Source organism: Pseudorca crassidens, chromosome 16, assembly GCF_039906515.1.
Source record: "Pseudorca crassidens isolate mPseCra1 chromosome 16, mPseCra1.hap1, whole genome shotgun sequence".
Taxonomy (NCBI): Eukaryota; Metazoa; Chordata; class Mammalia; order Artiodactyla; family Delphinidae; genus Pseudorca; species Pseudorca crassidens.
In genome coordinates this window covers 68,788,206-68,813,881 of record NC_090311.1, presented here as the reverse complement: position 1 = coordinate 68,813,881, position 25,676 = coordinate 68,788,206, and positions in this window count along the sequence as shown.

Here is a 25,676-nt window from a genome sequence, read left to right as displayed (position 1 = left end):
GGGTTGCAGAAATCTCAAGACCAGCTGGGGCTGGAAAATCTGCTTCCCAGCTCACTCATGTTGTTGGCAGGTTTCAGTTTCCGGCTGGCTGTTGGCCAGAGGCTCAGTTCTTCTACAAGTAGAACTCTTCATAGGACTTGCTTCTCCCAGAGCAAGGGCTGGGGGAGGGGGACATGGGAGGGAGGGAGGAAGAGGGAGGCAAGCCACGGTCTTTTTTTAGAACCTAATCTCAGAAGTAACTTAACTTCTACCAGATGTTATTGGTCACACAAACCAGCCTTGGTACCCTGTGGCAGGGGACTACGAAAGGGTATGAATAGTGAGAGGCAGTCACCGTTGATGACCGGGGCCATCTTGAAGGCTGCTACAGACCAAACCATCATCAAGCTTTAATAAACAGTAACATTTTGCCCTGTTTGTATAACTGCCTCATGGAATGAGTTCAGCCCAGGGCTAAACTCTGGGAGACAGAAATGAGAAACTTTTTCTCTCACGAGGGCTTTCAGTGACACCCTGCTACATCTCCCTTTCTTGCCGTGACTGACATTTCTGATAGATCCCATAGCTCTTCGCTAACATTTAGCCGTAAGAGGGGTCCCGTTTTTGGACATGCAAAATCTTAGTCCGGTATCACGTGCAGCTCAAACGGAATTTTTTTTTTTTTTTTTTTTTTTTTTTTGCGGTACGCAGGCCTGTCACTGTTGTGGCCTCTCCCGTTGCGGAGCACAGGCTCGGGATGCGCAGGCTCAGCGGCCATGGCTCACGGGCCCAGCTGCTCCACGGCACGTGGGATCTTCTTGGACCGGGGCACGAACCCGTGTCCCCTGCATCGGCAGGCGGACTCTCAACCACTGCGCCACCAGGGAAGCCCTCAAATTGAATATTTTTTAACTCTTCTTACTGCTGCCTCTGTGAGGTAGGCGATCATGGCTCTCCTTTGAGTGATTTTTCTGACTGGTTCTCGCCTCTCTCCTGCTTTCTGATTGCTCTAGCATGGGGCCCAGCATACAGATTAAAGAGGAGCAAAACAATCTTTGTACTTAGCTGGTGTTGTGTATAGCACTCTCTTGCCTACTGCTGGCTGGACCTCATCGCCTCCATTAATCTAAGCATTCAGGTGTGGGTGTAGTTTGCTTGGAAAACCCATGAATGGGGCTTCATACTGTTCCAGATATTCTTCAGTTGGCTTCTTGAAATTCACTCTCAGCCTCTGCCCCACATCTTTGGGGCTAAAGCCTCTTCCTGCTGGGGACCCCTTGCCTCAGGAAGCTGTGTTCTTGGGCCGCAGAGTTTCTACAAGATGACTCATGCCTAGCTACTCCTTGCAGGGCCTTTTGGTCAATGGGAAAACATGCATCCTTTTCCTGCAAAAAGTTTGCCCATGTAATCAGCCCTCTCTCCCCACTCTGTAACTGTGTGTTGCCCCAGCCAGTCTCCTGCCTTTGCAGTTCTCCAGATGGGCATAAGAGCCCAGGCACAGATGCCAGCAAATGTCTGCTGATGCTCACTGGCTCTCCTGAGAACTCTTGCTCTCGCTGGTCTTGAAGCAGCACCAGGGCCTGCAGTGTCAGGGCTCTGTAAACATCCAGCCGGGAAATAGACACCAGTCTCCTCTCTTGTAGGTACTTCTAGTCTCTATAACTGATTTGCTTGGGGCCCCTCACTTGGCTTGGCAATGGTGTGTGGGGGGGGGGCGGTGAGCATCCCACCACAGTGGGGTGTAGGGGAGCCAAAGCCTTTTTCCTCCTAAAGATCCCCTTCAAAGTGCCCTATTCAAAGCATCAGTGAATATATAGCCTTTTAAAATGACTGGAGATGACAGATGGGGATTAAGATATTTGAAGGTCATTTGTTATAAGATTCTGTAGGATGTGTCTAGTAAGTTTCTTTGGCTTTAGGGCCTTAGCTGAATTTCAAAGATATTAAGAAAACCCCTTTTAACATCCTATTAAATTTCACTCAGGTTAAAAAATGTAGAAATTTATGGTTTTAGTTGAAGCTTCCTGTGTACTTGTCCTCAATTCCAGTCCCCTCCTTGCCTACCTAGAGGGTAATCATCGTCCTAAATTTTGTGTTTTTTAACGCCGTGAGTGTTTAATGCTTGTCTTGGCCCACTCAGATTGCTATAACAAAATACCACAGACTGGGTGACTTTTTAACAACAGAAATTTGTTACCCACGATTCTGCAGGCTGGTAGACTGAGACCAAAGTGCCAGCATGGTCAAGTGAGGACCCTCTTCAGGGTTGCAGAGTTCTCCTTATCCTCACATAGTGGAAGGGGACAAACGAGCTCTCTTGTCCCCTTATAAAGGCATTAAGCAAATTCATGAGGGCTCCACTCTCATGACCTAATCACCCCCCAAAGGCCCCACCTCCTAACATCATTGCATTGAGCATTAAGATTTCAACATATGAATTTTAGAGGGACATAGACTTTCAGATCATAGCAATACTATTGCCATATATGTATGTATCCATAAAGAACATAGAGTATTTTTCAAGCTTTGTAGAAGTGGTATTTTAGCATACACATCATTCTGCAACTTACATTGCTCATTGTGTTTTTTGAGATTTATCCATGTTGATACATGAAATTCTAATTTTCCTTTTAGCCACTTTATAATATTTCATGTTTGAATATTATATACTTTATTTAAAAATTTCCTCTATCGGACATTTAAGTGATTTCTTTTGCTATTGCTGCAATCATCGTCCTTATACTAGCCTCCTTATATACTATAGTATATATACCTAAAAGAACTCTATAGGTATTGCCAGCTTGAAGGATATGCATCATTTAGATGTTTACTAGATGCTGCCAGATTTCTCACTCATGTTATTTTCTACTACCATCAGCAAATCCAAATCCTAAGCAACATTTGGTATTTATGGATTAAGTAATTTTTGCTAGTTATCTTGTAAATTATATATGCACTTTCATGATTGTTAGTGTGACTGAGCATTTTTCCTATTTTTTTTTCCTAGTCTTCTTTTATGTCGTTTGGGATAGGTCATCACAAGGCCACTCAGAAAGTCCTTAAGCTGGAAAACCCCTATACCATGTGAGGAAGCCCTTATGTTAACTCGAAACCCCCAGGATCTATGGCATAACTGGAAATTATAAACATAGAGTTCAGACATTAGGGTTGTATATGCATTTCCAAGCTCATCACTTTTTTGTAAGGGTTGAGCTACATTAATGATGTAATCTCCAGGGCTGTTAGGGGATAAGATACCATGAGATTCAGTACCCGCTTTGTCCTTGAGGGAACACTCAGTCTCAGTATATATATGTATTTGTTGCTAAAATAGTCTATATCTTTTCTCATTTATTTGTCTGCTTGAGATAAAATCCCAAATCAACTGTGAAACTGTAAATTTCTCCTTTTATATATTTAAAGGCTATATACACATTTATGATTATTGTGCTTTCTTAAAGGATTTTCCCTCTAAGTCTGTGCATTTCCTTCTTAATTCCTATTAATATATTTGCTTTGGGCTTCCCTGGTGGCGCAGTGGTTGAGAGTCTGCCTGCCGATGCAGGGGACACGGGTTCATGTTTTTCACACACACACACACACACACACACACTGTATTTTTTTTTACAAGAGATAAATAAACTGACACCAAGCATTGTAAATGGATGACCACAACAAAAGCAACAATGATTGCAATTACCAAACCCGAAACACACTCACACTATGTCATAATATTGACATTCAGTCCAGGAATCCTGCACTGTAACAACTCCTTTACTTTGCAGTGAAAATTGATTTGTATATGTTTTGCCTCTGAGTCCTTGTGGGATTTTTTTTTTTTATTCAAACAGAAAGTCACAAAAATTATAATCATCCTCATCAGTTCACTCAGTCCCATGTAATTAATTTTTTTTATCTTGATCTTTTGTTAACACTTTTATGAATTCATCAGTTTTCCATTAGAGTTCTGAAAATGCTTATTCATTCAGTTCAGCAGTATAGTCAGTTACCAGAAACCTGTACTTGTCAGAGTCTTCTCCATGAATTCCTTGAAGATGAAACCCTTTTATAGGAACATTTTTGCAAAAGCATCAGAGTACACCCAGAACTGTCTGTAAATGACAAAAGACTTAAAAATGACCACGGTTGAAGATTTGATGAAAGTTCATAATAAAGCAATTGACAAGGAAATTTAGTTATTTCTGAGATATACATTTTAAAGTAATAACTAGAATTATGACTTATAATATGATACCAGAACATATAAGATTTTTAGAAATTTCATGTAATGTCGGAAACATTTATATTAATATATTTCCATACAAATAACCCAAAGAAAGTTTAGTATTAGTTGTTTTTTTAAAAAAAATATTTATTTATTTACTTGGCTGCGCCGGGTCTTAGTTGCGGCATGCAGGATTTTCGTTGGCACATGCGAGGACCTTTTAGTTGTGGCTTGTGGGGATCTAGTTCCCTGATTGGGTATCGAACCCGGGTGCCCTGTATTGGGAGCATGGAGTCTTAACCACTAGACCACCATGGAAGTCCCTATACTAGATTTCTTTTGATTAATATTTGCACATCATACATTTTTTCAGCCTTTCATTTTCAACTTTTTAGTGGTTTTTTTTTTTGTTTTTTTTTTGCTGTACGCGGGCCTCTCACTGTGTGGCCTCTTCCGTTGTGGAGCACAGGCTCCGGACGCGCAGGCTCAGCGGCCATGGCTCACGGGCCCAGCCGCTCCGCGGCATGTGGGATCCTCCCGGACCGGGGCACGAACCCGCGTCCCCTGAATCGGCAGGCTGACTCCCAACCACTGCACCACCAGGGAAGCCCTGGGGTTTTGTTTTTATTTTACTTTATTTTTGGCTGCGTCGGGTCTTAGTTGTGACCTGAGGTATCTTCGTTGCCGCACGTGGACTTCTCTCTAGTTGTGGGGCTTGGGCTTCTCTCTAGTTGTGGCGTGCAGGTTTTCTCTCTCTAGTTGTGGCGTGCAGGCTCCAGAGCACGTGGGCTCTGTAGTTTGTGGCACATGGGCTCTCTAGTTGAGGCACGTGGGCTTAGTTGCCCTGTGGCATGTGTGACTGTAGTTCCCCAACCAGGGATGGAACCCTCCTCCCCTGAAGGTGGATTCTTTACCACTGAACCACTGGGGAAGTCCCTGGTTTTGTTTAAAATGTGTCTCTTATAAGTAGCATATAAGAGTATTTTTTTTTCTATTTGTAAAAATAGGATAATATATTACTCATAATTACAATTATTATAATTTGATTATGGATAAATTTAGAATCATTTCTAACATATTATTTTGTGTTTTCTGTATAGTATCCCTTTTATTGCTTTTTTTCCCCTCCTTTACTCAATTACAATGTCTGACACATAGTAAGAACTATGTGTTTGCTACTATTATTATTACATTGAATTAATAAAGCTTTTTATATTCCTTTTTTCCCTCTTTGCTATTTTATAAACTATGGACTTTTTTCTAATTTTAGTACTAATTATTTATTTATTTATTTATTTTTTGCGGTACGCGGGCCTCTCACTTTTGTGACCTCTCTTGTTGCAGAGCACAGGCTCCGGACGTGCAGGCTCAGCGGCCATGGCTCACGGGCCCAGCCGCTCTGCGGCATGTGGGGTCTTCCCAGACCGGGTCATGAACCCGTGTCCCCTGCATCGGCAGGCGAACTCTCAACCACTGTGCCACCAGGGAAACCCCTAATAATTAATTTAAAAGCATATATATTGTCTCCTTCTCTAACCAGGTATAAAGTTATTCACTATTTCTGTCCCTTTCCTGAATATAACATGGATCTTAACACATTTTAGCCACGTATTAATCAATACCACCCCATCTTGTTATTGTTGCAAGTGTGTTATTTGTTCCTTTTTTAACACACAAATGAGATATTATTGTCATATTCATGTGTCATTTTGTAATTTTTCTGCTTATTGCTTTTTCTTAATTCTATACTTTCATTCCTCCAGTTTTATTCTTACTAAAATTTACTTTTTAATTATTGTTTTCATGAGATTCTGTGGCTATTAAACTCTTCGCATTTTTCTGAAAGTTTTTATTTTGCCCTTACTCTTTTTTTAAAAAAATATAAATTAATTTATTTACTTTTATTTTTGGCCGTGTTGGGTTCTCGTTGCTGTGTGCGGGCTTTCTTTTAGTTGCGGTGAGCGGGGGCTACTCTTCGTTGCCGTGCACGGGCTTCTCTTGGCAGTGGCTTCTCTTTGTTGCGGAGCACAGGCTCTAAAGCACAGGCTCAGTAGTTGTGGCGCATGGGCTTAGTTGCTCCGCGGCATGTGGGATCTTCCCGGACCAGGGCTCAAACCCGTGTCCCCTGCACTGGCAGGCAGATTCTTAACCACTGCGCCACCAGGGAAGCCCTTGCCCTTACTCTTGTATGGTATTTTACCCAGATATAGATTTCTAGAGCAATATCTATTGCTGATAAAAAATTAGTCTAGTTGTCATTCCCTTATGGAAAATGTTAGAAGCTTTTAATATTTTTCTCTTTATCCTTGATGTTTCTAGTTAAATTGTAATATGTCTTGGTATAGGTTTATCTTTATCTTGTTTGGTATTTGGAATGAAGTTTTACTTTGATGACTGATATCTTTCTTCAATTTTGGAAAAATTTCACCTATTACCTGGTTAAATATTTCTTCTCTTAAATAACCTCCAATTTTTCCTAGTGAAGCTCCTATCTTACATATGTCAAAGTCCTTTAGTTTACCTTTCATTTCTCTTAACTACATAAAATTCATAACTTTAATGTCTTTGTCTCTCTGTGCTGTGTTTTGGGTAAGTTTTTCATTGTATCTTCCAAGTTACTAATTTTTTTTGTTTAGTGTGTCTGGACTAGAGTTTTCCTGATTACTGCATTTTTAATTTCAATGACTCTATTTTTGCTTCTAAGATTTTTTTCTTTTCTGCATCTAAGATTTTAAATGGATTCTTATATAACTTTTCTTTCATTTTGCTTTTCCTTTTTTTTTTTTGGTTTTTGCTTCACAAATTCTTGCTCATAAGATGAAATTTATTCCTCAGTGAATTACTAAATATACTTATTTTCAAATTTTGTCAGATTCTTTCAGATATTAATTTGTTTTGGATCCCATTTACATTTGGATTATAGAATTTTTGGCTACCTTTCTTTGCATATTTTTCATGGCTCTGGAATTTTGGTTTGTGGGTACATTTTGAGGCATGTGTATATTTCTGAATAAAACATCTCTCCTACTCTCAGGATGAGATGGGATCTGTGATTTATAGAAAGCAATGCTTATTTTGTTTTGCTTTGTTTGTAAATTTTTATTTATTTATTTTTGGCTGTGTTGGGTCTTTGTTGCTGCATGTGGGCTTTCTCTAGTTGCAGCGAGCAGGAGCTACTCTTCGTTGCGGTGCGCAGGCCTCTCACTGTGGTGGCTTCTACTGTTGCGGAGCACGGGCTCTAGGTGCTTGGGCTTCAGTAGTTGTGGTGCACAGGCTTAGTTGGTCTGCAGCATGTGGGATCTTCCCAGGCCAGGGCTCAAACCCGTGTCCCCTGCATTGGGAGGCGGATTCTTAACCACTGCACCACCAGGGAAGTCCCAGCAATGCTTATGTAATGTAAGCTGATTATAAAGCTTTAATTAAGCTCCATGAGTAATTCCATTTTGTTATCCTTTTGTCATTAATGAAGTTTTGTTTTGGTGGTCCAAGCTTGTTGATGCCCATGAAAGTGATATGTGTCCATATTTGGGCTCCAGTGTTTAAGGAGTGGCTCAGGACATGATGGTAGTACCTGCAGTAATTACTGAGAGATCTCCAAGGGGAAGGTGAATCTCGGGAAACTCATGTCGACTTTCTTAACTTTTCAAAATTCAAGTTCCATCAGATAAGAAGATGTGGTCAGTCTTTTTGTGTAGTTTCTATTATTTATGAAAACAAATCGTGTGTTCTCCTACACTGCCTTCTCCCACCCAATATAATATTACACTATAATATGACACAAACTTTCAAATTACACTTACCAGTGTAGAGATTCTGACACATTTTTGCTGCTTCTTATTTGACACTGACTGGCTGAGAACACAGTCTAGCTGTCTCTTCCCATTTTAAGAGTCTCTCTCCATTGCCAATATTGGGGGATCCAAGTTCTATTTCATTAAGGAAAGTAACAATTTTCCTTTCAGAGGATGGAAACAACACAAAATTCCTATCTCATTTTTTCAGACTTATTTTTATTTATTTATTTTTAAAATAAATTTATTTTTAAACAAATGTATGTATTTATTTATTTTTGCCTGTGTTGAGTCTTCCTTGCTGTGTGCGGGCTTTCTCCAGTTGAGGCAAGCAGACTACTCTTTATTGCGGTGTGAGGGCTTCTCATTGTGGTGGCTTCTCTTGTTGCGGAGCACAGGCTCTAGGCATGCAGGCTTTAGTAGTTGTGGCATGTGGGCTCAACAGTTGTGGCTCATGGGCTCTAGCGCTCAGGCTCAGTAGTTGTGGTGCATGGGCTTAGTTGCTCTGCGGCATGTGGGATCTTCCTGGACCAGGGCTTGAACCTGTGTCCCCTGCATTGACAGGTGGATTCTTAACTACTGCGCCACCAAGGAAGCCCTTCACACTTATTTTTAAAAAAACCCAATATGTATCATGTACATATGTGTGTTATTATATAGCCATTGAGGAAAGTTTAGAAAGTCTGTGAAAGCAGAAATAAGAAAAAGTTATCTAGAAATCTATGATTTACAATTAGCTATTAATATTTTGGTATATTATTATATATAGAAATCATTTAAAAGTGATATATACAATATCTACTGTTTTGACATACGTTTTCCCTAGCAGTATGTTGTGAATATTTAATGTATCAACAAAGTATTTTTATAAAACATGTTTTTAAATGCCAATTCTAATATCTATAGATTTAAGACTATCTCAGCACTATTGTCTCAGTTGCACTAAAGATTGATGGAAAGGATTGATCTATGGGTTATTCATTTACTTGTTCAAGATCTTACTTGTTCATTTCTTCAGTGCACCTTTTAAGTTGCCAGTTTGTTCTAGGAGCATTGCTAGGATCTGGGTGTACAGAGCTGAGTCAGATGTTTCTCCAGTTTCATTTTCATCCTCACAGGCTGAGAGACTAGTGGTAGGGGAGGTATGTTAACCGATAGGTGCCACACAATGTAATAAAACACTGGAGGAGTCAGAGGACAGAGTTTTATTACTATTGAATCCCCTCTGTTGTGAAAGGTACTGTTTTATGTACTCTAAAGAAAGAGAAAAAAACCCACGGTGGAGAGTCTCTGAGGGGAGGGGTCACCTCCTTCAACAGCAAAAGTCAGAAAGTCCAAAAGACCGCATCCTCATGGAAAAAAAACCTGCTAAGCAGAGATTAGGCAGAAACCTTAGATATCTAAACCTGGCCCTGGGTGGAAGGAGGAAAACTAAATTTCCGCTGAAAATTGGAACTGCAGACAGGTTCTCATTCTGGTTTGTGGTCTAAATTTGCTTTACCAATATGGGTCAGAAAACTTCAAGGAGGACTTCCCTGGTAGCGCAGTGGTTAAGGATCCACCTGCTAATTCAGGGGACACGGGTTCGAGCCCTGGTCTGGGAAGATCCCACATGCCGCGGAGCAACTAACCCCATGCACCACAACTACTGAGCCTGAGCTCTAGAGGCCACAAGTCACAACTACTGAGCCCACTTGCCACAACTACTGAAGCCTGTGAGCCTAGAGCCCCTGCTCCACAACAAAGAGAAGCCACTGCAATGAGAAGCCTGCGTACCGCAACGAAGAGTGGCTGCTGCTCGCTGCAACTAGAGAAAGCCTGCGCGCAACAACGAAGGCTCATAATTCAAAAAGAGTCATGTACCACAACGTTCATTGCAGCACTATTTACAATAGGCAAGACATGGAAGCAACCTAAGTGTCCATCAACAGATGAATGGATAAAGAAGATGTGGCACATACATACAGTGGAATATTACTCAGCCATAAAAAGAAATGAAATTGAGTTATTTGTAGTGAGGTGGATGGACCTAGAGTCTGTCATACAGAGTGAAGTAAGTCAGAAAGAGAAAAACAAATACCGTATGCTAACACATATATATGGAATCTAAAAAAAAAAAATGGTTCTAATGAACCTAGAGGCAGGACAGGAATAAAGACGCAGATGTGGAGAATGGACTTGAGGACACGGGGAGGGGGAAGCGGAAGCTGGTACGAAGTGAGAGAGTGGCATGGACATATATACACTACCAAATGTAAAACAGATAGCTAGTGGGAAGCTGCTGCATAGCGCAGGGAGATCAGCTTAGTGCTTTGTGACCACCTGTAGGGGTGGGATAGGGAGGGTGGGAGGGAGATGCAAGAGGGAGGGGATGTCGGGATATATGTATACGTATAGCTGATTCACTTTGTTATAAAGCAGAAACTAACGCACCATTGTAAAGCAATTATACTCCAATAAAGATGTTAAAAAAACCCCAGAAAACTTCAGGGAGAGAATTTAAAGTGGTCTCAGTTTGGTATGGACCCACATGACTGGCAAAAGCAAACTCAAATCCTCTCTAGAAAAACTTGACTTCAATCCAGACTGCCATCAATTGGTAAGACTCCATCAACAATAACCATGTCTCAATTCAGTGATAATAAAATATGAAAAAATATGCATCATAGCAACAATGAAACACAATGACTACCTGGGGAAGAACAGATCAATGTGTCTTAGAATTAAGGCTCTAGGCTTCAAAAACTATAGGTAGGAAATAAAAGGAGAGACAGCATTGATGGAAGCAAATGCAAATTATAGGAGGGGGTCCTCTATCTACTCTTCTGTCCACACTAGAAGTCCATGACACACTTTTGCAAAAGTTCATACTCTCACACGTCCCAGTGGCATCATGGCTAGCCCAAGCTTCTCGAATTTAGGAGCTTAATGTTGTTCACCATGATATCCCAGTCCCTAGCATAGTGCTTGACGTAGAGTATGTGCTCGGGTGGCCATAACAGGATACCACAGATTGGGTGGCTTAAGCAAAAGAAATTTATTTTCTTATAGTTTTGGAGACTAGAAGTCCAAGATCAAGGTGCCAGCAAGGTTGGTTTTTGGTGAAGCCTTTTCCTGGCTTGAGGTTGGCTGCCTTCTTGCTGTGTCCTCACATGGCCTTTCCTCTGTGTGTGTGTAGAGAGAGAGAGCTCTAGTGTGTCTTTTTATAATGACACCAATCCTACTGGATTCTGACCTAATTTAACCCTAATTGCCTTCTTAAAGGCCCTATCTCTAAATAATCACATTGTAGGTTTGGGCTTCAGTACATAAATTTTGGTGGGGTGAGGGGGCACTCAATTCAATCCCTAACAGCACACCTTCAATAAATACTTGTTAAATTAACGTCACTTATTTACATAGGTCTCCCTATTTCTCATGGTCATATTCCCTTAACATAATCTAGAGCTGATCTTTTAGGCTTTCTCATGCCTGAATGAATTTGATATTTTCCTTCCCCTTGAGGATCCCTTCTGAAGAAATCAGTATTCCAGGTATTTCCCAATATTTCATAATTTTGGGTATATGCAACACAATTTCCAGAATGGCCAAAATGAAAAGACAGAAATACCAAGTGTTGACAGGGATGTGGGACAGCCGGAGTGCTCACACATTGGTGATGAGAGTATAAGTTGGTACAACTATTTGGCAAACTCTTTGGCAGCATATCAAAGGTAAACACATGCATACCCTATGACCCCAGAAAATCTCCTCAGTATTTATGAAACAGAAATATTGTACCTCCATATGTTCATTAAAAGACACAGACAGGGCTTCCCTGGTGGCACAGTGGTTGAGAGTCCGCCTGCCGATGCAGGGGACGTGGGTTCGTGCCCCGGTCCGGGAAGATCCCACATGCCACGGAGCGGCTGGGCCCGTGAGCCATGGCCGCTAAGCCTGCGTGTCCAGAGCCTGTGCTCCGCCACAGAAGAGGCCACAACAGTGAGAGGCCCACGTACCGCAAAAAAAAAAAAAAAAAAAAAGACACAGACAGAAATGTTCAGAGCAGCACTGTTCATAGTAGCCCCAAACTAGAAATTACCTAATGCCCATCAAAAATAGATGAATAAATAAATTTGTGGTATAGTCCCTCAATGATATCTTATACAGCAATGAAAATGAATGATCTACATCTAGTGCAACCACACAGACGAATCTGCTAAATATAATAGTAAGTGACACGTTACTTACCATGTTTGTAAGTGGTAGTGTACTGGCACGACTGGGTGGTGGAAGCAGTTCACACCAGGTATAGGCAATAACGATGTGCGTTGTGTGTAGAGAATGTAAAAACAATAATAAAACTGACTAAAAATCAAATTTTCTTTTTTATTATCACCATGTGCTGTCATTCAAACACTGTAAGTGATAAAATACTCCTTCCTGTTGGGGTAGAACATTTCTTTCCTTACCTCCACCCACAACTGCCCCGTCAATGGAGTGAAAGAAGCCCGCCACAAAAAAGTATATACTATATGACTCTATATACATAGATTACAAAAACAGGCAAAACTGATCTATGCTGTTAGCAGTCAGGATAGTTTTTCAGCTCTTTGGGGGCAGTGACTGGAATGGAGCAGAAAGGGATTCTAGGGGCTGGAAATGTCCTGGATGTTGGTTACAAGGGTGTGTTCAATTTGTGAAAACTTGTTGAGTTGTACTCTTGTGACCTGTGTACTTCTTTGTATATTATACTCCAACAAAAAGGTTTTTTAAAAGCTACAACTTATTTTTTTAAAATTAGATGTACTTAAGAGTGATCACTTTGCGCAGGAATGTATTTCTGGCTTGATTTGGGGAGGAAATCTTTCTGTCTGCTTTGATAGAAATTTCCATCAAGATCACTCAAGTAGCCTATAATGTGTACATTTAGAATCAACTCTTAAAAACTCAGCACAGACATTTATTGAGTGCTTATGACATGGACGAGGTGCTGAGCTCTATGCTCTGATGCTAAGATAAAGGTTTTGCCGAGAAGAAAAACTGGCTTGTAAAGCAGTGGAACTGCTTGGGACTCAGTCACATGGAACTAGACGTCTACCTTGAAACACAGATGGCAGATAACCTGTAATATCTCTCCTTTGCTATTTCTGTGGAGTGTGAATTCTTTTTGAGGTCACTAACTTTGCAGAAGAGCTACAGTGTTGGAGCTGGGAAGAATGAGAGTGGGTGGGTGGAGTAGATAGATGCCAAAAGAAGCAGCTAAGGAAGAGCAAGAGAGAGGAGAGAAGACATTGCTTCTTCTATCCCCATTAACCAGGGTAGCTAAAGAGATTAAACAGAACCAAACCATCATTCATTATCACTGAATAGCAGAAAGGACATCACTTCACTCCAACAAAAAGTAGGAAGGATGTCAGCTCAGGATAAAGGGCTCTTCTTTAAACTGAGTAAGTTTAACTTTATGAAAAATCCACTTCATTATACTTATTTTTTATATTGTCCTGTAAACTGGCAAAACATCATTATCTGGTATTTGAGAAGGACCTCTCTCTGCTCTAGCCTAGGGGTCAGCCAATTTCTTCTGCAAAGGGTGATAAAATAAATGTCTTCGGCTTTTGGGGGACACATTCTCTGTTGCAACCACTCAACACTACCACTGTAGCTTGAAGCGGCAATGGACAATATATAAATGAATGGGCGTGGCTGTGTATCATAAAACTTTTGGACACTAAAATTGTTGGACACTAAAATTTGAATTTCATATGATTTGTTGGGCCACAAACATTATTCTTGTTTTGAATCTCCCTCTCCTCTCACCACTTAAAAAGGCAAAAGCCATTCTTAATTTGCAAAACTAAGCTGCACAAAAACAGATGGTGGGCTGGATTTGTCTTGCAGGTCGTAGTTTGGATTCTGGAGTTGTATTCTGACATCTGCACCCTTACTCAAGTTGTTTCCACTGCATGTCTTGTCTTCCTGGCTTTCTTTCACTCTCTGACCCTCTTCAACAGCTCCTCTATTCTTATCCCTTCCATTGAGTTCTGCCCACACCTTTTGGTGGATCTCCTTCACATACTGACTTCTAGTGGCTCTGCTCTTTGTTAGCTGGAGGACCTTGGGCAAATTATTTAATATCTCTTAGTCTTAGGTTTCTCACCTGTAAGATGGAGATAATACTAGTACCTACCTCAAGGTATTTTGTGTGTGTGTGTGTGTGTGTGTGTGTGTGTGCGTGCGCGCGTGCACGTGCACACACACATTAAATGAGATACTGCATATAAAGCACTCAGCACAGTGTCAGATATACTAAGTGCTCACTAGTGTTATTTAAGTTACTTAATGTTACTTAAGTTAAGCACTTATGTTGTTTAAGTGTTTTGTATAATAGTTTTGTTCCTTCATTTAAAGCTTCTCAGATGCTAATGTTTTTCTTGTGTTCTCACAACAATAGCCTAGGGCTCTATTTACAGCAGGTGCTATAAATATTGAAAGTAAAAAATTAGTTAAATTTAAGAAAGTTAAAAATTTCTAGAAATAGTTATATGGAAGGTAGAAATCATAGCAGCAGCCCAGGCCATACCTACTGCTAGAAACTACAGGGCAGGCTTGTATGGCCTTCTCAGGCTCTCAGTATGGTGCCTCCTCAAATTCCTGTTCAGCTGGGGAAAGGTTAAGCGCTCCTTGTGGGAGAGGCAGACCCATCCCCCTCAGCTCTTAGCCCTTGACAAGAACACTTCCCCTTTAGCCCCAAACTGTTCACCTCCCGCAACAAGTCAAACTCAGAGGCTAACCAGACCCCCGCCCCCACCCCTCCTTACCCGGCCTTTACACACCCTTGTGGGATCTTACCCTCTCCAAGTGACTTTTTTTTTTTTTTGCGGTACGCGGGCTTCTCACTGTTGTGGCCTCTCCCGTTGCGGAGCACAGGCTCCGGAGGCGCAGGCTCTGCGGCCATGGCTCACGGGCCCAGCCGCTCCGCGGCATGTGGGATCTTCCCGGACCGGGGCATGAACCCATGTCCCCTGCATCGGCAGGCGGACTCTCAACCACTGCGCCACCAGGGAAGCCCTCCAAGTGACTTTTTAACGTATTCCTCTCAACCACATGTCACATTCTTCATGGAAGGAGTTTCGATGAATACAGCATTTTCTGTCTGGTAACATTTCCTATGATAACTCAGCGCTCGCCTGCCTCTTAACCCAGCTCAGTGTGCAGTGATCAGGTTGCTGTTGGGTTTTGGATAAAAACCTTTGCTCCTTGGGAAGGGGAATTGCAGTGTCTGTCTTAGATTTAGTCCTCTGGTCCGGCATAGGGAGAGAGGGATCTGAGGCAGAGATGAAAGTGTTTCAGAAGATGCTCTGAGAGATACTATGGTAAACTGCTGTTTGGATATAAAAGAGGGACACTGGATTGGGTGAGAGGCGTCCTCTGCACTTCTGGATGGTTCTTCTGTGCCTGAGAGCTTGCAGGGTGGGCACAAATGTGCCACTCTGTCTGATGGGAGGGCACTCACAATGGGCTTCAGAGTCGTGACAAGGTACCCTCGTGCAAGTTTGCACAGAGAAGGCCCCTGTCCACTGGACATGAAACCTGGTAGTGGAGAAACCACTGGTGTGGAGAGTGTGTGGACAGTAGGAACATGGACTTTGGTGTCAGATGCTCTACCACTTAACTAATAATTGTGGACTATTTCTCTGGAAACAGAGATAATACTTACTATATAGGGATGTTGAAAACATTAAGATTAATACATGTAAAGCATGTGGTAAGTGATGTTAAATTATAAGAGACATGGGTCAGTAACATATGAGATATTACTGGCAATGTGACCACATTTGAATCTATGAAGAGTGGTCTGGCGTTTAGACACATGAGTCACATATGTTTCCATGTGCCTTGGGTGGCCATGAAATTAAGTGGTCTTTTTTCCCTTTTAAAAACCACATCCCTTTAATAGAAAACTGCAGCAAACACCATGCAATATGTGAAAAGGACCACTTATTTATTGTCACTACATGTCAAAAACCATCTGGACCATTTTCTTGTAGCAGATGTTTGCCAAATTAACTTTGGAAACAGAGAATTCATGTAGGGTATTTCTGTTAGCACAATGAATGCAACTAGGACACATACAGATAAATTTCTGAAAACAATATTAAGCCATACTGTAGTCAGGTAAAAAACCATGGTGACTGCACACATTCTTAGAATTTGTGGAGTGCTCAGGAAATGTCAATACCCTCTTAATTTAAAAGAAATTCATTTACAAATGATCTGCAATTCAGAACGGCTTTAAAAATTTGACCATGAAGATTTAAGAACATTTAATTTATGTTGTTTGTGGTAATGGTAATTATTAAGTGTGATTTATAATAAGAAACATATATTTGGTCATTGTCCCATTCCTGGCACAGAGCTCCAAAAATCCTTGGAATTTTCTGTGAAGAGAGCAATCAAGGTGTCTTTTGTTATGTTAATAGGTTGCTTTTGAAAAGCTCCTAAGGATGGGGGCTGGCTGCCAGTGGAGGCAACTGTGTGAACAGAGAGGGTGGGAACTTTCAGCCCTGCCCCTCAACCTCCTGGGAGGAGAAAGGGTCTGGAGACTGAGTTGAATCATCCATTGTCAATGATTTAATCAATCATGCCGATGTAATGAAGCCTCCATAAAAACCCAAAAGAGTGGAGTTTGGAGTGCTTTTGGGTTGGTGAACATGGGGAGACTTGGGGAGAGTGATGTGCATGGCGAGAGCATGGAAGCTCCAGGCCCTTTCCATATACCTTGCCCCATCTATGTATCTCTTCCATCTGGCTGTTCCCGAGTTACACCCTTTTATAATAAATCAGTAATCTGGTAAGTAAAACACTTCTCTGAATTCTGTGAGCCGCTCCAGCAAATTAATTGAACCCAGAGAGGGGGTTATTGGAACATCCAATTTATAGCTGGTTTGTCAGAAGCACTAGTGACAAACTGAACTTGCGTCTGAAGTGCGGGGCGGGGGGGGTGGGGCACTCTTGTAGGACTGAGCACTTAACTTGTGGGATCTGATGTTATCTCCAGGTAGATAGTGTTAGGATTGAGTTAAATTGTAGGACACCCGCTGGTGTTGGAGGACTGCTTGGTGTGGGGAAAAACCCACACAAATTGGGTGCGGAGCCTTATTAAGAAATAGAGTTATCTTCTGTTGATTCATAAGGAGTGTCTAATTGTTTTTCATTCACAAACAAGCTGTGCCAGGACCTGGGAATAAAAAGTCTATTAAGAATTAGCCTCTGCATAAATTGTAGCAATATTTTTTTGGATCTGTTGACTAAGGCAGAGGAAACAAAAGCAAAAATAAACAAATGGGGCCTACTTAAAAGCTTTTGCACAGCAAAGGAAACTATCAACATAACAAAAAGACGACCTACTGCCTGGAGGTAAATATTTGCAAATGATATGACTGTTAAGGGGTTAATATCCAAAATATACTAAGAGTTCATACAACTCAACACCAAAAAAACCCCAAAACAACCTGATTAAAAAATGGGCAGAAGAACTGAATAGACATTTTTCTAACGAAGACGTACAGATGGCTAACAGGCACATGAAAAGATGCTCAAAATCACTAATCATCAGAGAAATGCAAATCAAAATCACAATGAGGTATCACCTCACACTTGTCAGAATAGCTATCATCAAAAAGACCGCACATAACAAATATTAGTGAGGATGTGGAGAAATGGGAATTCTTCTACACTGTTGGTGGGAATGTAAATTGGTGCAGCCACTGTGGAAAACAGTAGGGCAGTTTCTCAAAAATCTAAAAATAGAACTGCCATATGACCTAGCAATTCCACTCCTGGTTGTATATCTGAAGAAAACAAAAACATTAATTCAAAATGATATATGCATCCCAACATTCATAGTGGCATTGTTTACGATAGCCAAGATATGGTGGTAGCAACCTAAGTGTCCCTCAACTGATGAATGGATAAAGAAGAGGTGGTATATACACACAATGGAATATTACTCAGCCATAAAAAAGAATGAAATTCTGCCATTTGCAACCACATAGATGGACTTGGAGGGTATCTCGCTTAGTGGAATAAGTTGGACAGAGAAAAATAAATACTGTATGATATCACTTATGTGTGGAGTCTAAAAAATAAAACAGACTCACAGAGAACAAACTAGTGGTTACCAGTTGGGAGAGGGTTGGGGGGAGGCATAAGATAGGGTAGAGGATTAAGAGGTACAAACTACTCTTTATAAAATAAATAAGCTACAGAATATATTATACAGCACAGGGAATATAGCCAATATTTTGCAGTAACTATAAATGGATTACAACCTTTAAAAATTGTGAATTAGTATGTTGTACACTTGAAACTTATAAATCAACTATAAGTTAGAAACAGAGAAAGAAAAAAAAAAAAGAATTAGCCTCTGCCCTCAGGGATCTTTCAGTCTAATTGGGAATCAGGGAAAGTAACACATCCAGTGTGGTAAAGGGCTAAGATTCAAGTGTGCCTTGTGTCCTGTGGAAGCCCAGACTGAGGGGCCAGGGAACACTTCTTGAAGGGGTGCAACTTGAGAGATGAGGGAAAGTTTGCAAAGCAAAAAGCAGGCAGGGTCTTTCACTCAAGCTGACAAATGCAGAAAGCTACTGTTTACCTAGGGAAGCCTGAGCTCTGGCGGACCGAGTTTCCACCACTGTCCACCATTACGAACTCTGAGACCTGGCAGGCTTCGTACCTTTCTAAGCGCTGGTTTCTTTTCTGACCAATGGGGAATCGCTCCCAGAACCAGGTGATCACGGGATATCTTTTGGCCGCCACTGCAAAGACCGCCCTGGGCAGCAGAGGCGCGTAGGAGCTCCCTTCTGGGAGGCGGTGGATGTTCAGAGGCGCTAAGCTGGTGTCCGTCTAGTGTCTGGGCTAGGCGGAGGACGGGTCCGCAGACAGCGCCCGCCAGTCTCCCAGGCAGAGAGCACTCCCATAAGGCCCCAGATGTGTGTCAAATCAGAGGCCTGACCTCAGGCCGAAGCTGCAGGACAAGCAGACGAGCCTCCCGACCACAAAGTCTGGGTGCCCAGCGGCTGCTCCGCCTGGGGCCCTGGAGCAGGTGAGTCCCAGCGCCAGGCCCGGAAAAGCTGTTTCTTACATCGCTGCAGCCTTGTGGGTCTTGGGCATAAGAGCCCCGTGGTTTTCAAAGCTAGATGTTTTGGGGGCTCGCCTCTCAGGTGCAGGTCTTGGAAGTTGGGGTGCCTGGTGTAGGGTTCAGATCCTTTGCTCCTCGGAGACACTCTGGCTGTTCAGTTCCCTCCTGACTGGGGGTGGGGGCGGGGGGGAGGAGTAGGGGTGGCGTTTCTGTCGAGACTGAGTCCCACCCCTTCCCACGTGCTGCCTGTGGGCCTTCTCCTTGGCCCTATTTATAGAAGTTGCTCCGTTTTTAGGTTTTTTCAGAGGAAGTTCTATTTTTATCTGTAGATTCAGTGTGTGTGTTGCCATCTTGAACCTGAGTTTTAAACGGAAGTACTTAATCATATATTATTTAACAAAGTGTAGTAAATCAATATTTCTGTCTTCCTCCTGAGCAAGATTAGTATTTTTAGAATGCTTTAACTTCATTTAAATATTCCTCCCATGGTGTGCTGTGAGAGGCTTTTCCAGCTTCTGTGCTATTTTTATCTAGTATTTTAATTCCATTTTGTTTTTCAGTACAAAAAAGTTATCATTTATGTATTTTTTTAAAAGTAGCCTATTTTTTAGAGCCGTTTGAGGTTCATGGCAAAATTGAGTGGAAAGTATTGAGAGTTCTCATATACCCCTTGCCCCCATCCTCATTATTTTTATACTCAGTTCTTACTTAAATTTACCAACGGGTGTTCTGTTTTTTTGCGTCCCATTGCTCCATGCATCCCATACCTCCCTTCTGAATTTATTTCCATTAATGTTATGTGAACCTCTATTATAATTTCTAGGAATGCAAAATAAATATATCTGTAGTTTTTCAGGGGTGAAGAACTTCTAGTTGTTGGTTCTGTGGGCTGAGTCATTAGAATTCCTGTTTTTTTTTCCATGGTTTTGGTGAGTAAGGTCATCTACATGGATATTCTTTTGAGAGTACCATGCATGCCTGGGATGGGAGACCTCCCATGAGATGTTTTTTCTGTTTGCCTCTGTCCATGCTCAGTAGTGTTCATGAGTCCCCCATCAGTTTTTGTTTTAAATAATTTTAGACTTAACAGAAGAGTTGCAAACATAGTACAGGAAGCTGCCACATACCGTTCACCCAGCTTTTCCTATTACTGCAGCCCTTAGCAAGCCTACGATTGGCCTTCAGCAATTTTGTTAAACATTTCGAGCTAAATTCTTCCTAATGGCTTATATGGTGTCCAGAGGTGTTTGTCCCAGCCAGGCAAAGGCCTGGGTCCTGTTTCTTCCTGTGGATGCCTGTTTTTCCTTAGATTCTGGGTTGGTTATTGGCTCCGTGGCCTCAGCTTTCTGATGAGTTCATGAAAAATTGTTAATTTGCCGTTTGTCTAGCTTGTTCCTTGTTGTAAGTGTGGGTGTGATGCTTTCCAATGCTATGTCTCCAAGTGGAACCAATTTTGGCGTTAGTTTCTTCTTCTGATTTCTGTACTGCTCAGGTGGTGCAAATTTGGGACCTGCACTGGCGGCCAGCACAGCTTCAGTGCTGCTGGCACAGTTGGCTATCCGTGTGTTGCAATCCTGGGTTAGTAAGCCGAGATCCTTTGGTCTCTGTTTATGGACAGGTAGGTGGGTTTTATTTTGCTTTTTGTTTTTCTTTATTTTTGGTTCTACCTTTGTAGAAAATTGTGGTTACCAATGACTCCGTGGGGATTTCCCTTGAAGATAGAAATGACCTAAAAGAATACCTTTTCTTTATTTAGTGTTTTCTGTTTTATAAGATACATGGGGGCTTCCCTGGTGGCGCAGTGGTTGAGAGTCCGCCTGCCGATGCAGGGGACACGGGTTCATGCCCCGGTCTGGGAAGATCCCACATGCCGCGGAGTGGCTGGGCCCGTGAGCCATGGCCGCTGAGCCTGCGCGTCCGGAGCCTGTGCTCCGCAACGGGAGAGGCCACAACACTGAGAGGCCCACGTACCGCAAAAAAAAAAAAAAAGATACGTGGACTGCCTATGCACCTCTGTGGCACTTTCCATACAATCTGATCTACATGTGATTTTCTTCTATTTTTTTCTGCTTCCATATGTTTTGTGTATATTAGATTGGAAGCACTTTGAATAAAGAGGACATAATTTCTACTCTTGTACACCATGTTAGTGCTGAGCGTGTATCTTCATTCAGCAAATATTTTCTGATCCCCTGCTGGGTGCCATGAACTATTCTAGGACCTGGGTGTATAGTGGGGAGCAAGAAGCAAATTTCCTTGCTTTTTAGTATTGTGAGGAGTCAGACACAGAATAAATATATAATCACCAACTATGATAAAGAAAAGTACAGGGTGCTCTGAGACCTAGTTTATGGTGGGGGCTCAGAAAGACTTGTCGGAGGGAGTGACTTTTAAATTGAGACAACCAGGCAAATAAGAGTTATGGGAAGAGTGGGAGGGAACAGCATCACAGACAGTAAACAGCATATGCTAAAGTATTTTGGTGGCGAAGAGCGTGGGGCATTCAGACAACTGAGCAGTCAGTGAAGCTGGAGTGAGTGAGGAAATGAACCTGAAGGAGCGGTCAGAGGCTGAAAGATACAGGGTCTTGAAGGAGTTGAAATTTCATTGTAGTCTTGGCAGCCATGGAAGGGTTTTGCTCTAGTTTACATTTAAAAACATTACTCTGGATGCTGGGTAGAAGACTGATAATAAGGGAAAGAGAATGGGAATAAGCAGTTAATCTGGGTGGTCCGGGCAAGAGAGTACAGTGGCCTGAACAAGGGTAGTAGCAACAGGGATTGAGGGAAGAATGACTTTAGGTACAGTCTGGATGTGGAAGGGGCAGGACTTGATGATGCTGTGTTTGGGGGAGGGGTAGTTGGGAGGCAGAGGAAAGTATCAACAAATGCTTTCAAGCTGATTTATTCACTTCCTCCGCCCACTTAAACAAGGGAAGAAAATTGTCATGTGAGTCTATTTTTTCATGATTTTCACTGAGCAGAATCGCCACCTAAGTCTGGTTTGTCTCGCCCGCTGTGTTCCATTCTACATTCTGTCTTGTCTAGTGGGATTTTCCTTCTCAACTGGATTACTGGCTGTTTGGGGGTGGGGCGGGGCAGGGGGAAGGACTATGCTGCTTTCATCTCCCATCCTATGTAGCACTTAGCACAGTCCTTTGCTCAGATGCTGAAAATCATTTTTGAAATATACATTTCTTTTGAGCACTTTATGTTTCTTCAGTTGGACAAGAAAGATTTCACTTTCCTTTGGACTTAACCCTTCTTTCAGTTTCTAGTCCATTGGTAAACTATGGTGCACATGGCATATGGATTATAAATTCAAGTTAATTTTTCCTCTGCTCTTTGCTTTTAGTCTACAGTAGAATCGAGTTGCTGGACCAGCAAAAAGCCAAGTGCTTTATCCAAGCCTGGTATTTGTATTTGTGAGGTGAGCTCCTGAGAAGCACATTGAAGCATTTTGCACATGCGTTTTTCTCTTTTGCCTCTGTGGTAACACATTTTCCTAGCTGTGCTTTGGATTTTTCCCATTTCAGTTTTGAAATTTCCACATGGGGTTTAGCCACTTGGTGAAGTGCTCTCAGCTTCCCTGCTCACCATCAGGTTGGCTTCAGCTGTGAGACCTTTGATATCTTTCTGTTTTTCTGAGCTTGGGTTTACGGCCGCACTTGCTGGCCTCTGGCTTTATTCTTTCCCAGTATTTTATAGTTGTAACGTATGGGCTTTTCCTTTCAACAGTTCTCTGTCCTCAGGGAAGCACTCCGTCTTGTCTGTTCCATGATTTTTGATTTTGACTCTGTTGCTACCCAGCTGTGACTATTGCAGCTTGAATCACAGCACCCCAGAGCATGGACCATTTTTCTTCAGTTTGCCTGTTTCTCATCTTCTCTGCCCTGACATTGTTTCAGACATAGTTTTTAATTCAGTGGAATTTTTCTCATTATTTTATTTCTTAGTTGCCGATTCCAGTCTGTCTCTTTAAAATAAAGCCGATTCTGTTCATTTCTTTCTTTCTTTCTTTTTTTTTTTCTATTTGGCAATGTGGAGATTGCCACTGCTCTTGACAGCTGCTTTCCAATATGTCATTACTCAGCCTTGGAAGTAATTTTAGAATGTTGTGTGCCCCTGACTGTGGAACACTGCGTTACCAATGTCCCGAGTGTGGCACATCTGAAGGTGGGGGTGACCTGGAGAAGAATCTGTGACATTTGTACAGTGCCGTGCAGTTTACAAGGGACCTTTAAATCTGTGATCTTGTTTAGTACTCACAATAAGCCTAGGAGCGTGGCAGGGCATTATAATTTCCTGTTTTAAAGTCAAGGAACTTGAAGATCATAAAGTTAAGTGTTTTCCCAATGTCGCCTAGCTGGAAGGTGATGGAGCCAGACTTTGAACTTATGTCCCAACAGTGCTCTTTATACTACAGGAACTTTTCTTTTCAATATCATTTAAACTTCAGGCTGGGATAGTCAGGGTAGATTTCAGGCACAGTTGGATTCAGGAACTCAGACAATGTTATCAGGGCTGAGTCTTGCTCTCTCTTGGCTCTGCCTTCCTCTGAGTTAACTTTCTCTTTATCCAGGCTCTTCTTTTGGGGGGCACTGTGGCTTCCAGTAGCTCCAGGCTAATATCCACCAATCTGGGGGAAAGGAGAACATTCCTCTCCTGCAGAAGAACAGTGTTTGCTTCGCATTGTCCTTAATTGAGTTAATGTTTATCTCTGAGTCAATCACTATTATAAGAGGGTTGTGATGCTGATTGGACAGGCCTGAGTCCTGAGTCACATGACCTCTCCTGCTGTTCGAGGTGTGACCAACTGGGCTTAAATCATGTGACAGGAGAGTGGGTGGGAAGCGGTTCCCTAGAAGAAAATTGAGGTATTATTACCAGAATAAAAGTGAATGCATGTTGGGCAGACAAGACATGAGATGTCTTATGTGCTAGATATTTTCCATTTGCCCCTCAGGTCTGCTCACCGCTCTGCTCTGTGCCCCAGGAATCTAACTTGTATAAAGTGCTTTGATGCGCTCCCTTTCCCTCAAGTTTCCAATTACGTTTAGCCAATGAAAACCTCTGGCAGGAGATTAGAGTCAAGGAAAAGAGTGAGGGAGGGGTATTTATTCCACCAACCCCTGTCCTGTGAGGCTGCCCTCTGAAGCTGAAGGTTACAGCTCCTGCCAGGGAATCCTCTTTACTTGGCTGGCCCTGTATCCAGTTCTGCTAACTGCTTTCCTTGTTCGTTCAAGCCTGGAGTGGTAATACCCTGGGGTATTTACAATCCCTTTTAGTTTCCCTACCCTGGGCTCACACTTTTGTAAATGGTCCCTTTGTTAAACTGTCCTCAAGTTACTAAATTTCAATGTGCCATACCTTTCCTGACAGGACCTGATTGACCTCTGCAGGTAGGAAAGTAAAAACTCAATGCATCCACATTAAAAATGATTTGGAGCTTCTGTGGTGTTAGGTTAGGAGTTGAGAAGATTCAGTGGGCTATGAAAAGTGTGATCAGGGTAGGTGTAAAGGACGGCCACAAGGAAGAAGGAGTAGCGTTTTCTGTGTGTGTGGTTTTATTCAATTCAGAGTTGTTAGAACTTTCTAACAATTTGTGCTATCTAAAAATGAATCAAGCTGCCTTAAAGGTAATGAGTTCACCATCATTGATGGTATTCACCTGGACAGCTCTAGTGACACCTGTTTTTCGGGGGTTTTTCTGAAGGGGATTCCTTCCTCAGATAGCCGGTGGGCTAAATGATCTTGAGAGTTCTTTCCTACAGTTCAAGTGATGCAGGAGTTGCCTTCGCAGAGGAAATTTTCATTTCTTCTGTCCTTTGGGGACCTACTGTTTTCTCACTGCCTGGCAGACCTCTTGGTGTTGAGACCAGAGGCTGTGGGTGCCCCTGCTTTGTGTTGGTTTGTATTGAATTCCTGGGTCATCCTGGTTCCTAGCACCCCCAAACACCCTCGTGTGAATGTCAAGAATCAGATGTAGTGAGCTCTGCTTTGTTATCATGTCAGTTACATGTTAAAGGCATTAAAAATCCTCACCTGTGCCTTTGCCATCACAGATGAGCAAATGTCTCCAAGTGGAAGCCATGGAGAGGTAGTCTCTGATGCTTAATACTAACGGTGTACTATGTTGTCACAAAGAAATCAGCTGCTAGTCCTAAAGAACTAAAATTACATCAGCAATAGGAAATCACTGTACATTAACTATTGGGACTAATTTAATATCTGTGAAATGGTGTTCATATTCCTTTATATGTCTCTGCATTCAATAATTGAATTAAAAATATCTTCTAAGGTTTTATACATTCAATCAAGACCTTTCTCCCTTAGTCCTATTTTGTTCAGAAGGAATCAGATTCCTTAGAGACAAATTCTCCTACCCTGCAGGTTTTTATGGACCTATTGTATCAGCTGGGTCTGGTTACAAGTGACACACTGATCTGGCCAACTTAATTTAAAAAGGAATTTACATCTGAAGAACCAGGCTTGGAAAGGACAATTTGCAGAGCAGCAGGAATGAAGAGTCTTGGAAGGGCACTGATGCAGGTACAAAT